Source organism: Mastomys coucha, unplaced genomic scaffold, assembly GCF_008632895.1.
Source record: "Mastomys coucha isolate ucsf_1 unplaced genomic scaffold, UCSF_Mcou_1 pScaffold14, whole genome shotgun sequence".
Taxonomy (NCBI): domain Eukaryota; kingdom Metazoa; phylum Chordata; class Mammalia; order Rodentia; family Muridae; genus Mastomys; species Mastomys coucha.
In genome coordinates, this window is record NW_022196896.1 from 129,635,464 (window position 1) to 129,646,340 (window position 10,877).

The window sequence follows — 10,877 nt, forward strand, 5'->3', positions numbered from 1 at the left end:
CTATGTCCAATTTCCTGAGGAACCACCAAACTGATTTTCAGAGTGGTTGTACCAGCTTGCAATCCCACTAGCAGTGGAGGAGTGTTCCTCTTTCTCCACAACCTCACCAGCATCTACTGTCATCTGAGTTTTTGATCTTAGTCATTCTGACTGGTGTGAGGTGGAATCTCAGGGTTGTTTTGATTTGCATTTCCCTGATGATTAAGGATGTTGAACATTTCTTCAGGTGCTTCTCAGCCATTCAGTATTCCTCAGTTGAGAATTCTTTGTTTTGCTCTGTACCCCATTTTTAATAGGGTTATTTGGTTCTCTGGAGTCTAACTTCTTGAGTTCTTTGTATATACTGGATATTAGCCCTAATTCATCTGGAATAACAAAAAAACCTAGAATAGCTAAAACTATTCTCAACAATAAAAGAACTTCTGGTGGACTCACCATCCCTGACTTTAAGCTGTACTACAGACCAATTGTGATAAAAACTGCATGGTATTGGTACAGTGACAGGCAGGTGGACCAATGGAATAGAAAGAATTGGAGACCCAGAAATGAACCCACACATCTATGGTCACTTGATCTTTGACAAAGGAGCTAAAATGATCCAGTGGAAAAAAGACAGCATTTTCAACAAATGGTGCTGGCTCAACTGGAGGTTAGCATGTAGAAGAATGCAAATCGATCCATTCCTATCTCCTTGTACAAAGCTCAAGTCCAAGTGGATCAAGGACCTCCACATAAAACCAGATACACTGAAACTAATAGAAAAGAAAGTGGGGAAGAGCCTTGAGCATGTGGGCACAGGGGAAAATTTCCCTGAACAGAACACCAATAGCTTATGCTCTAAGATCAAATTCTTGTTAGTTTTTAAAGTTAGCACACAGAGTAAAGGGTCTCACTGCAGCATATTTGCATATGCTCTTTTTTTATTACCCTTCTTTCTTAAGTCCAGCCCCAGCCCTTTTTCCCCTCCTGCTGAGCCCCTTCCTCCCTCCTTTAATACCACCTCTATTTTCATGCCCTATGTTATGTGTCCCTCCTGTCTGTCCCTTAAGATAGCTCCTTCCCTTCTCATGGGGCTACCTTACTTTTTTAATAAGCATTTTGGTTCTGACTGATGTGGGTCCTGGTTCTTCTAATTTCTAGAAAAACTAGTCAAATAGTTTTAAATAACACAGTGACTGTAGGCAAGTTATTTAAGCAGGGAGTTTTACATGACTTAGTTGAGAGATATTAGCTGCTAATATTTGCAGAGCTCCTACAAGTGCCACCCAGGATGACAGTGGTGAAGCGGTCTACCCAGCTGTGTGGGAGGTGGGGAGCGATTGATTGGAGAACACTGGAAACAACAGTAACTAGTCATAATCAGGGTGTGTGTGTAACTATGTGTAACTTTGCTGTAACTATGTGTCAGGTGCTCTAAACAGTTACAATAATAAAGCAACTGCCCTGCTGGGTAGCACGCTCCCATCACTGCTTAAGAGCCATGAATGCCTGGTAGAGCCGCCTGCGTGGAGATTGGGTGAGAGGTGGATCTGTGCCTTATTGGGTGAGAGGCGGACCTGTGCCTTATTGGGTGAGAGGCGGACCTGTGCCTTATTGGGTGAGAGGCGGACCTGTGTCTTAGCTCTTGGGTGTTTGGGAGAGTCTGCAGACATCCTTTCTTGCATGAGGACAGGTCATAGCTTTGGATTAAATCACAAGCTTCCTTCCTTCAAAACCATTCCTTCATGGAGTAGTTCAATTCTCAGAATTAAAATTTAAATCAGTTTAACCCTCTTCTCCCTCTCCTCTTCTTCTCCCTTCTTCTTTCTCCCTCCTTGCTCTTCCTTCTAGAGGCTATCCCCAGCCCCTCTTCCTCCCTCGGACCCTTTGTCCCTCCCTCTCTCCCTCTCCCCTCCCTCCCTCTCCTTCTCTCTGCTAGAGAGATGACTCAGTGGTGAGTGGGCAGTTAGGATCACTGCTCTTGCATCCCTCCCTCTCTCCTCCCCTCCCTCCCTCCCTCCCTCTCCCTCTCCCTGCTGGAGAGATGGCTCAGTGGTGAGCGGCAGTTAGGATCACTGCTCCTGCAGAAGCCTTGGGTTTGGCTCCTAGCACCCATGTGGCATCTAACAGTCTGTAGCTCCAATTCCAGAGAATGCAGCGCCTCTCCTGGTTCCTGCAGCCACTGCACACACATGTTGCACATACATACAGGCAGGAAAACACTCATACACATAGAATAAAAGTGTCTATTTAAAAGTTCTCTCTCTCTGTCTCTGTCTTTCTGCTTCTCTCTCTGTCTGTCTGCCTATCCCTGCCCCTCTGGAATCTTTCTATGTGGCCAGTGTGGTGATGAAGTTGCCTCTCCACTTCCTCACTCAGCCCTGAGAGTTCCTGGGTTGTAGGCATGCAGCATTTAGACTTGCTAGAAATCTGAATAATAATGAATAACTACATTATTTCAAATTTTTCTTCAATAGAAATAACTGTTCACCTTCAGCCTATTATCAGGACAGGAGATGTTTGTACTCACTTTAAAAAATAACCCAATTACTTAAAAAAAAAAAAGTGTTCACTACAGAACAATTAAAGTAAGTATTTGCTGAAGGTAACTCCGCGACTTCTTTTCTGCACATGATACAAAGGTATAAAGCTCCGAGAGGGAGCAAGACAGTTGTCACTCAGACGGCTCGGCTCTCACGTTTGTCTTCTATGAAGACATGAAACATTCTTTCTGTCCTTGTCTTTCACCCAACAGATAGAACAGATTCAAATAGACCTCAGTTCTAATCTTTAATTTTCATTTTCTCAAATTCTCTGAATCCAGATTGGCTCTGAATAGCGGCTGATATTAATGGCCTTTCTCGTTCGAAGAGAAAAACTTTTCCCACCTGCCATATTGGGAAGACCATTGCATATACATGAATTACAGGTCAGCATGAAAAATTTCAACTGGTTGAATCTTTGTTTTGTGTACAGTCAATTGTGTAAAGAATTTTTTTTAAAAAAAAAATGATAGTAAATTAAAATCAAAAGAGATGTACTTGTTGTTTGTTGTTGTTTGTTGCAGTTTGGCTGCTGTTTGGCTGCAGCGGCCCTTCCCCTCCTGGCACTCAATGCTCATATTACTGTGGCATTGTGCTGCGGCGCTATCATGTTTTCTAAACTAAGCAGCTGTCTGGTGGTTCATTGAAAGGTGCAGGTGTAGGACATTAGTCTTTTTGATAATAAAATGAGACTGGCTTAAGATCTCCGTGTGAGGAATGAGAACCTTGGGTCTTTTGAGGACGCAGCTGCTTTGATAACCCATTCCACATTGTCAGAGAACCCCGTTATTTTTATGTGGTGTTAAGGATGGGAGCCAGGTGCTCTAGCACCACGCTACTCTTCATATTCAGACACCGTGCTTGCTCAGGTCTGGAGTAGTTTTGGCGGACAGCTGTATGGTCCTCTAGCTGAAATCTCTTGAAAACAGAAGCAAATCTCCAAAGGCGGCACTAATCTCACCTTCAGTGATCATGTCAGCTTGGCTCATCGTCTTCGCAGATGCGGCAGCCAGAGACTTATGCCCTCCTCTGCGCCAGACAACTAGCTAAGTCCCCAGCTTTCTGGTATAAACCACGCTACTTCAGGAAAGAGAGTCCGATGGCTCGCTCTGTTGTCAGGTAATTGTGCACATTTGTTTTGCAGAAAAGAGATGAAAATTTGCCACTAACCCCATTTGCTTTAATTGTATAATATGTTTAATCTCTAGAGAAAAACCTTTATTTTCATTTACAGAATAATCTAACATAGAAGGAACATAATGATTTGCAACAAGAGGTTTTTTTCCCCCTACAGTTGGTAAAGATTATTTAATGGAACAGAGCATTTTATAAGCACAAAAATAGACAGAGACCACAGAGGAGCAAAAGCTAAATTTTGCATAATATGCATTCTTTTTTAAACTTAGTAAATATAAAAGCAGCAAGAGCAATGTAGTTGGGCTTCTGAATATTTATTTATAGTTATTTACTTACGAAGTAGGAGAAAGAGAAACACTAGCTCCTGAGCCAACAAGCCTTGCTGCGAACTTTCCTGTATGTTGTTGCTTGTCTTGGTGTGATGGTCATGTTCAGTGTCACCTTGTCACAAAGTACCTAGAGTGAGAGTCTTCTGGGAGAGATTATCTCCATTAGGTTTGTCTGTGATTGTGGTAAGAGATCATCGGTATTGGCTCAGGACCCCCCCAGGACTAAGTTCTCAGCATAAAGGAGATTTATTTGCTCCAGAGGGAGAGAGGTCAGGAAATAAGAGATGGCTAGGAGATAGAGGATGAGCGAGAAGGGGAAGGGACCAAGGGAAAGAGGAGGGGTTTTTATAAAGGCTGTCTCTGCATAGAGAGGAGACAGACATAGCACATAGGAAAATGTTGGTTTATAAAGAGAAAAGAGGAAACCCTGTGTTAGGATAAGGTGTTTAATTTTAATTGGGCATGTCCGGTAGGTGAGCTCAAGGGGGCTTTGGTTTTCTGGACTTGCATACTTTGATAGCTGGACCTTGGTAGTCAGCCTCAGGAGGAAAAAGTAATGAAATAGGGGCTGGAGAGATGGCTCAGCGGGTAAGAGCAATGACTGTTCTTCCAAAGGTCTTGAGTTCAAATCCCAGCAACCACATGGTGGCTCAAAAGCATCTGTAGCTACAGTGTACTCATATACATAAAATAAATAAATAGATCTAAAAAAAAATACAAAGAAACAAAATAGTGACCAAATAAGGGAATAGACCTTTTAGAAATGTAATCTAATAGTTTTTGTTTGTTTTTGTTTTTAGTTTTGTCTTAGCAAGGCAGAGGGAATTCGGGAGAAGGTCAAGGCCTGCCAGAGCCATCTTTTCGAGCTGACTAGAGTCCTTTCAGGTGTGTCTATGGGAGATAGCCTTGATTGCCTTAATCAATGTGGGAAGACCCAGCTTGAAAGGGAGCAGCATCGTTCCCTGATTTGGAGCCTTGGGCTCCATCCTTGGATGGAAACAATGCTGGGGGTGAGACGTGCAGGCTTTCATTCTCTCTCTCCTTTTTAATGAGATGGGGCTAGCTTCTCATTACCGCCTCAACTCCCACTGGATAATGGAATTTAATCCACGATCTTGGGACAAATAGACCCTTTCTCTTTTAAGTTGCCCTTTGCTGGGATGTGTTATCCCAGCAACAGAAACAAAATGAGGGCGCTGAAGAGAGGGGAAACAATGTGATGCTTATTTTCTGTTTCATAGTCAGTGCTGAGGATGGCTGGGGAAATGTTAGGAGCAGTTTACTTTTACCCACACAAATAGAGCACAGAGATAGAGAACACTGCCTACAAATGGCAGGTCGCATTTTAGGGCATGTGGCATTTAAGCAAGCATATCATTTCTGAAGTGCTGCAGTACCTGGCTCCCAAATGTATTTCTTCCCTGTTCTTTTTGCCCATCCAGATTAATTGATCTACAAGTAATTGTGCGTTTGACATGTTTTTCTGTGTAACAAACCTTGCAGCCTTAACTCTCTTGCATGCATTATCTCACGGTTTCAGTGGATCTGGAGTAAGGACCAGGCTTCCCTGTGCTCAAGGTTCAACCCCCCTTAAAGCTGCCACTCACAGTGTTCCTAGTCAAACTCTTACCTAAAAGCTCTGCCAGATAAGGGTGTTTCCAGGCTTATGTGGTAGGATTCAAAGGGATTTTTTTTTTTAATGGTTGATCAGCTTGAAGGTCTCAGTTCTTAGCAGGCTGTTGAGCACTTGCTTCATCAAAATATGCAAGTCACGAAAGTTAACAGCCAAAGTAACAAGAGCAATAAAGACTGAAGAAGCTTTGCTCCATCCTGCGCACTGTGAGCTGCCTCCATACAGTGAGCCACCCGCATGCACGCTGTGAGCCGCCTGCACACGGTGAGCTGCCTGCCCGTACATGGTGCAGTTACATCATGTGTTACAGCATCTTAGAGTTAGTTCTAAGGATGTGGTGGATGGGTCAGAGGTAGAGCTACCTATGGGTTGCCCCTGCTCCTCTAAGTGATTCCAGCAAGTCTCCCGGTGCTCTAAGTTAAACTCGGATGACAGCTTTACTTTGTTCTCTTGCTCATTTCCTGTCCTGAATGGATGCCTGTTCTCTTTCCCCAGAAAAATGTTTCACTGAACTCAGTCACAATCCCGAGGAATCTTATCACAGGCAGAGACAGCGTTTCAGCGTTCTCCATGTCCTTATTAGAAGGGTGTTGCTTCTGGGATAGACTCAGTCTTATAGCCAGTGACAAACTGCCTCCTATAGGTAGTAAGTTAGTGAGGAGCTAAGTGATTGCAGAGACTTACAGAGAGATCTGAGAACTGTGAAGACGAATCATAAAATTATGGATATGGAAGTGTCATTTAGAATCTCAGGCATTCTCTGCTTTGTTTTGTCTCTAAGTTAAAATTTGAGCACAATGAGTCCCTAGCAGTAGGACTCCCTGGACCAGCAAGCAGCCTCCTGGTGCTCTAGGCTGGACTCGGATGACATTGTTACTTTGTTCTGTTGCTCATTTTCTATCCTCAGTAGATGCCTCTTCTCTCTCCCTAGAATACAGGGGAAATAAAAGAAAGTTCCTGGCAGGAGAACTGGCTTTGGGTGCTTTCTGAGCATCAAGAGGCTAGTGTGCACAGGAGGGCTGATGCTGAGTGAGGATGGGCTGAGAGTACAAACCTGAGCGAAGCTCCAGGTCACCAGGCCCTGGAGACACCAAAAACAGCTCACATTTATCCCAAAGGTAATATTTGGGATCTAGTGTAAGGGTTTTTGTTTTTTTTTACCAGAGAGCATTAGGTAATTAGGGCAATTCTAGTTACTCTTATAAAAAATTTAAAGATCTATCTTAGCACTAGAGGCAAACATTGTCCACTAATGTGAAACTGAACAGATATTGCTCATCATTAGTTCTCAGAGTTACCCGGATACTTGGCCTCATTTTACCTGTGAGCAAACTGCCTGCATGCTACAGCAAGCCAGAGAGGGAGCCTTACATGGAATGCTTTGGTGGTGGTGGTGGTGGTGGGGTTACATTCATCAGCTTCAAATATTACATTTGTTTCTATTTTACTGCCTAAAATTGAGCCACACAGTTAGTTAACAGCAGGGGGCGTTCTAAATTTAATCTAGGTTTGGGAACAGGATGCAAAGATTATTAGCTGAACAATTAGTTCTTCTGTAATAGGAGCATATAGAATGTCTTAAAAGCTCTGATAACCTTCACGAGGCCAGTAGAGCACATATAGAAGCAATAAGTCCAGATGGATGACACAGCGATCCAGGCAGGACAGGCTGACTCCTAGACTGTACAGGAGGGCGTGAAGACCCTGAGGAATTGTTGGATTTATTTAGAAGCTGTGTTGAGAAGAGCTGCTGTAGATTCTCTCTCGGAAGGTAAGGAAAGGGGAAGATCAAAAATGCATCTCAAAGTTTGGGTTGAAAAAATGGATAGAGGTTAGTGGCAGAGGAGAGGTGGTAGCAACCCCTGAATAGAAAAAAGGCAGCAATGATCAAGGAACAAAGGCGCAGTTAAAAATGTAGCGACTATGACTGGCTAAAGAACCTTCATTGTAACTTTGCAAACAAATTTTTAAAGGGAGACGTGAAGGCAAGGTACTTGAGACAGGGTGCATCCTCCAGTGGTTTTTGTGTTGTACAGGGATGTAGCAGGAAAGGCGGGGCCACCTCTATGTAAACTCTGGGGGCTGCACAGCAGCAAAAGCATCTCTTGCAGGAGGACCTAATTGAGGACTGCCTGGGAGACCAAGGATTGCTGGTGCAGACAATGACAGCCAATCGGGAACTGATGTTTAGAAGAGACGTTTTCTTGGGTAGAATGGAACACGGGTGGAGGGTATTAAAGGAGCTTGCAGCAGTGTTCAGATGAGCTTGCTGTGGTGTCTGAACCTTGCTGTGGTGAGCTCGCCTGCTACTGGAGTCTGTATCATTGACTCTGTGCCACCTCACCTTCAACCCCCAAGGGCAGGTAGGGCAGGGCAGTGAGTAGTCCAGGACACAGGCAACACAGGGAACAGTTGGTTTATGAAGAGGTCAAAGGAGTCTTTTTTGAAACACAAAACATAATGTGTTTGTGTCTTATTAGAAATGGTTCATAAAGATGGTAAGGGTTAGTAATGCAGGAGAGAGAGAGAGAGAGAGAGAGAGAGAGGGAGAGGGAGAGAGAGAGAGAGAGAGAGAGAGAGAGACAGAGACAGAGACAGAGACAGAGACAGAGAGAGAATGAACGGCTTGTCTATGTGAGAGGAGTAGGAACCAGGGAACATTTTGAAGAATTTGCCCTGAGAAGAATAGTCAGGTTAGTAAGTAAACCAAAGGCACAAATCCCACCGGCTCATAATGTGACATATCTTTATGACAGCAAGCTTCTTGTTTATTTATTTAATTTTCTTAAGATTGCTCTCACTGTGTTGTCCAGGCTGTTAAAACTCTGGGTCTAGCTACAAAAGCATCCCAAGTAGCTCGTTTGTTTCTTTGTGAGCAGGCAGATAAAGGCAGATGCCAACAGCATAGAATGAGGGAGGAGTACCTAGCTCTGTACTAGAGAGGAAGCTCCCTGTTAGGGAAGAGCCTCCATCCTATGAGGGGGCCGTTCAAGGCTAAGTGTTTTTTCTTATGATGTTCATTCCTAGAAATTTCACATAGAGAACACAATCCTTCAAGAAATTGAAGACAAAAAAACAATTCATAACCTCATATGGAAAAACACATGCACACACACACACACACACACACACACACACACGGGGGGGGGTGTAAAATGTTAATGCCTGGGTAGCAGTCACCTGGCTAGCCTGCCATTAGAAGGAAATTTTCTCGTGTGTTTCTGCTGTTACTAGGGACCTTTCTAATGCCAAGTTGATTACATACTCTGTTGTGTTCTGTGCCTTGGAAACCAAGCATGATAGAAATCAGTAAGCTGCGTTGTATATTTACCCACAGTAAGCTTGGACCTGAACCAACCGCCCAACAGTACTTTCTGCACCTGTTTATAAGCTTTGATGGTATAAGCTGCCCCTAGGATGGACCACAACACAAGAGAGATACCTGCACCAATCAGTATGAGAAACTATTTGGTATAAGACTTCCCTTTTGAGTCATGGTCAACTAAAGTTTAATTTCCCACCACCTCCCTGGCAACTGACGTCCTACTTGGCAGAGAGAGGCATGTCCTTGGGTAACTGACATCCTGGTGGCAAGATAAGACATGAACGTTAGACAAGTTAGGACATGGATATCAGACAAGGCAAGTCCCCTGCCACATTTGAACACCCCAACCAATGGGAGCAGGATAAATGGACAGCAAAGACATGCTCCTCAGGAAATCCCCCATCCCTAAATCCTAACTGGTGAACTAACACAGATGTTTGTGGATTTGGGGCTTAAAAACCCTGTAGGATCTTAACTAGGGGCCTTGGCTCAGTTCCTGATTCTGAACCTTGGACCTGGTTGCTCAGTCCTGGGGCGTATGCTCAACACATGATCCCTGAGTGACTGAGATTAGTGTCTGTGTGTTATGAGAGACGATTCCTGGACCTCAAGAAGAAGAACTGCTGGAGGCATCCCCATTTCTGTTTTCAAGTCACACCACAGAGATATAGTAATAAAAACAGCATGGCATTGCATTGTATTGTCACAAACCCTGACATAATAACCAGCAGAATCAAACTGAAGACCCAGACGTAACTTAAAACATCTGCGGACATCTGATTTCTTTTTTGTACAAAGAAGACAAAAGTACATACTGAAGGAAATACAGCATCTTCAACAAAAGAGTGCTGGTCAAATCGGATGGCTACATGTAAAAAAAAGAAAATAGATTCATATTTATCACCTTTACAAAACTCAATTAAAATGCATCAAGGATCTCAACATAGGACCTGATACCTTGAGTCTGATACACACACACACACACACACACACACACACATATATATACATGTATATACATGTATATGTATATATACATATATATATGTATATGTGTGTGTGTATATATATATATATACATACATATATATTTATATATATGTATATACATATGAATCACTTTCCAGGACAGGCCTCAGGAGCCAACATAAAACAGAAGGGGGAGGGAATGAACAAGGGTTGGAAAGGATCTGGGAGTTTAGGAAGGGAAAAACATGATCAAAATACATTGTATGATAAATAAATAAATAAATAAGGGAGGCAATTTGACTTGATGACTTCTATAGGGCCTTTGGTTTGAAGACTTTATTATACAATTTTATTCACTTTAACATCACATATGATTCAGTAACCCAACAAGGATTTATTGAGGACAAATATCATGAAAATATAGTTTCTGCCTTCAGGGGGCTTACAACATTATTCATTGGGTGGGAAATACTCTTTCGAACAGTTTCATAGTTTCATATGACTTCAGAAAAGCACATTTGTGCCAATTCCAGGTCTTCATAATTAAAAGCCTTCTTTGTCTTGTTTTTCAAATTGCTTGCTGGAATGAATCAGTTGCTGGGAAGAGATTTCAGTAAGCAAGATAATGTAAGCTCTCAAGTGACTTATTCAGCATTGGGCACTGACGCCTCTCTCCCTCCATTTACTTTCTCACTGGAAGACAACCTGAATCTCCTCCCAAAAGGTATTCTATGCCAACATTGACATTCAGTACTATTTTCTGTCCCCCTCACCTCAGAGCCCACTTTACTTCTCATTCACTCCTTCATACTCCAGTGTGACAACTTTCATTGAGGTCAACATCTTCAAGCATGATAGACACCATTTAGCTCTTGTCCTCATCCCAGCACATGACATGGTTCCGTGACTTCTTCCGGTGATACTGTTCCTCTGGAACACATACTTCTCTTCTGGAACACGGC

At 43.0% G+C, this 10,877-nt stretch overlaps 1 long non-coding RNA gene across 1 annotated transcript; it reads right to left on the reverse strand.

The window, feature by feature from the left end:
* Positions 1 to 10,224: 10,224 nt before the first annotated feature.
* Positions 10,225 to 10,815, reverse strand: LOC116089350. Its single transcript, XR_004118302.1, has 2 exons — positions 10,689 to 10,815; positions 10,225 to 10,512 (listed from the first exon to the last, which is right to left on the reverse strand). It is a non-coding gene; the product is annotated as an uncharacterized LOC116089350 (long non-coding RNA).
* Between the last annotated feature and the right edge of the window lie 62 nt (positions 10,816 to 10,877).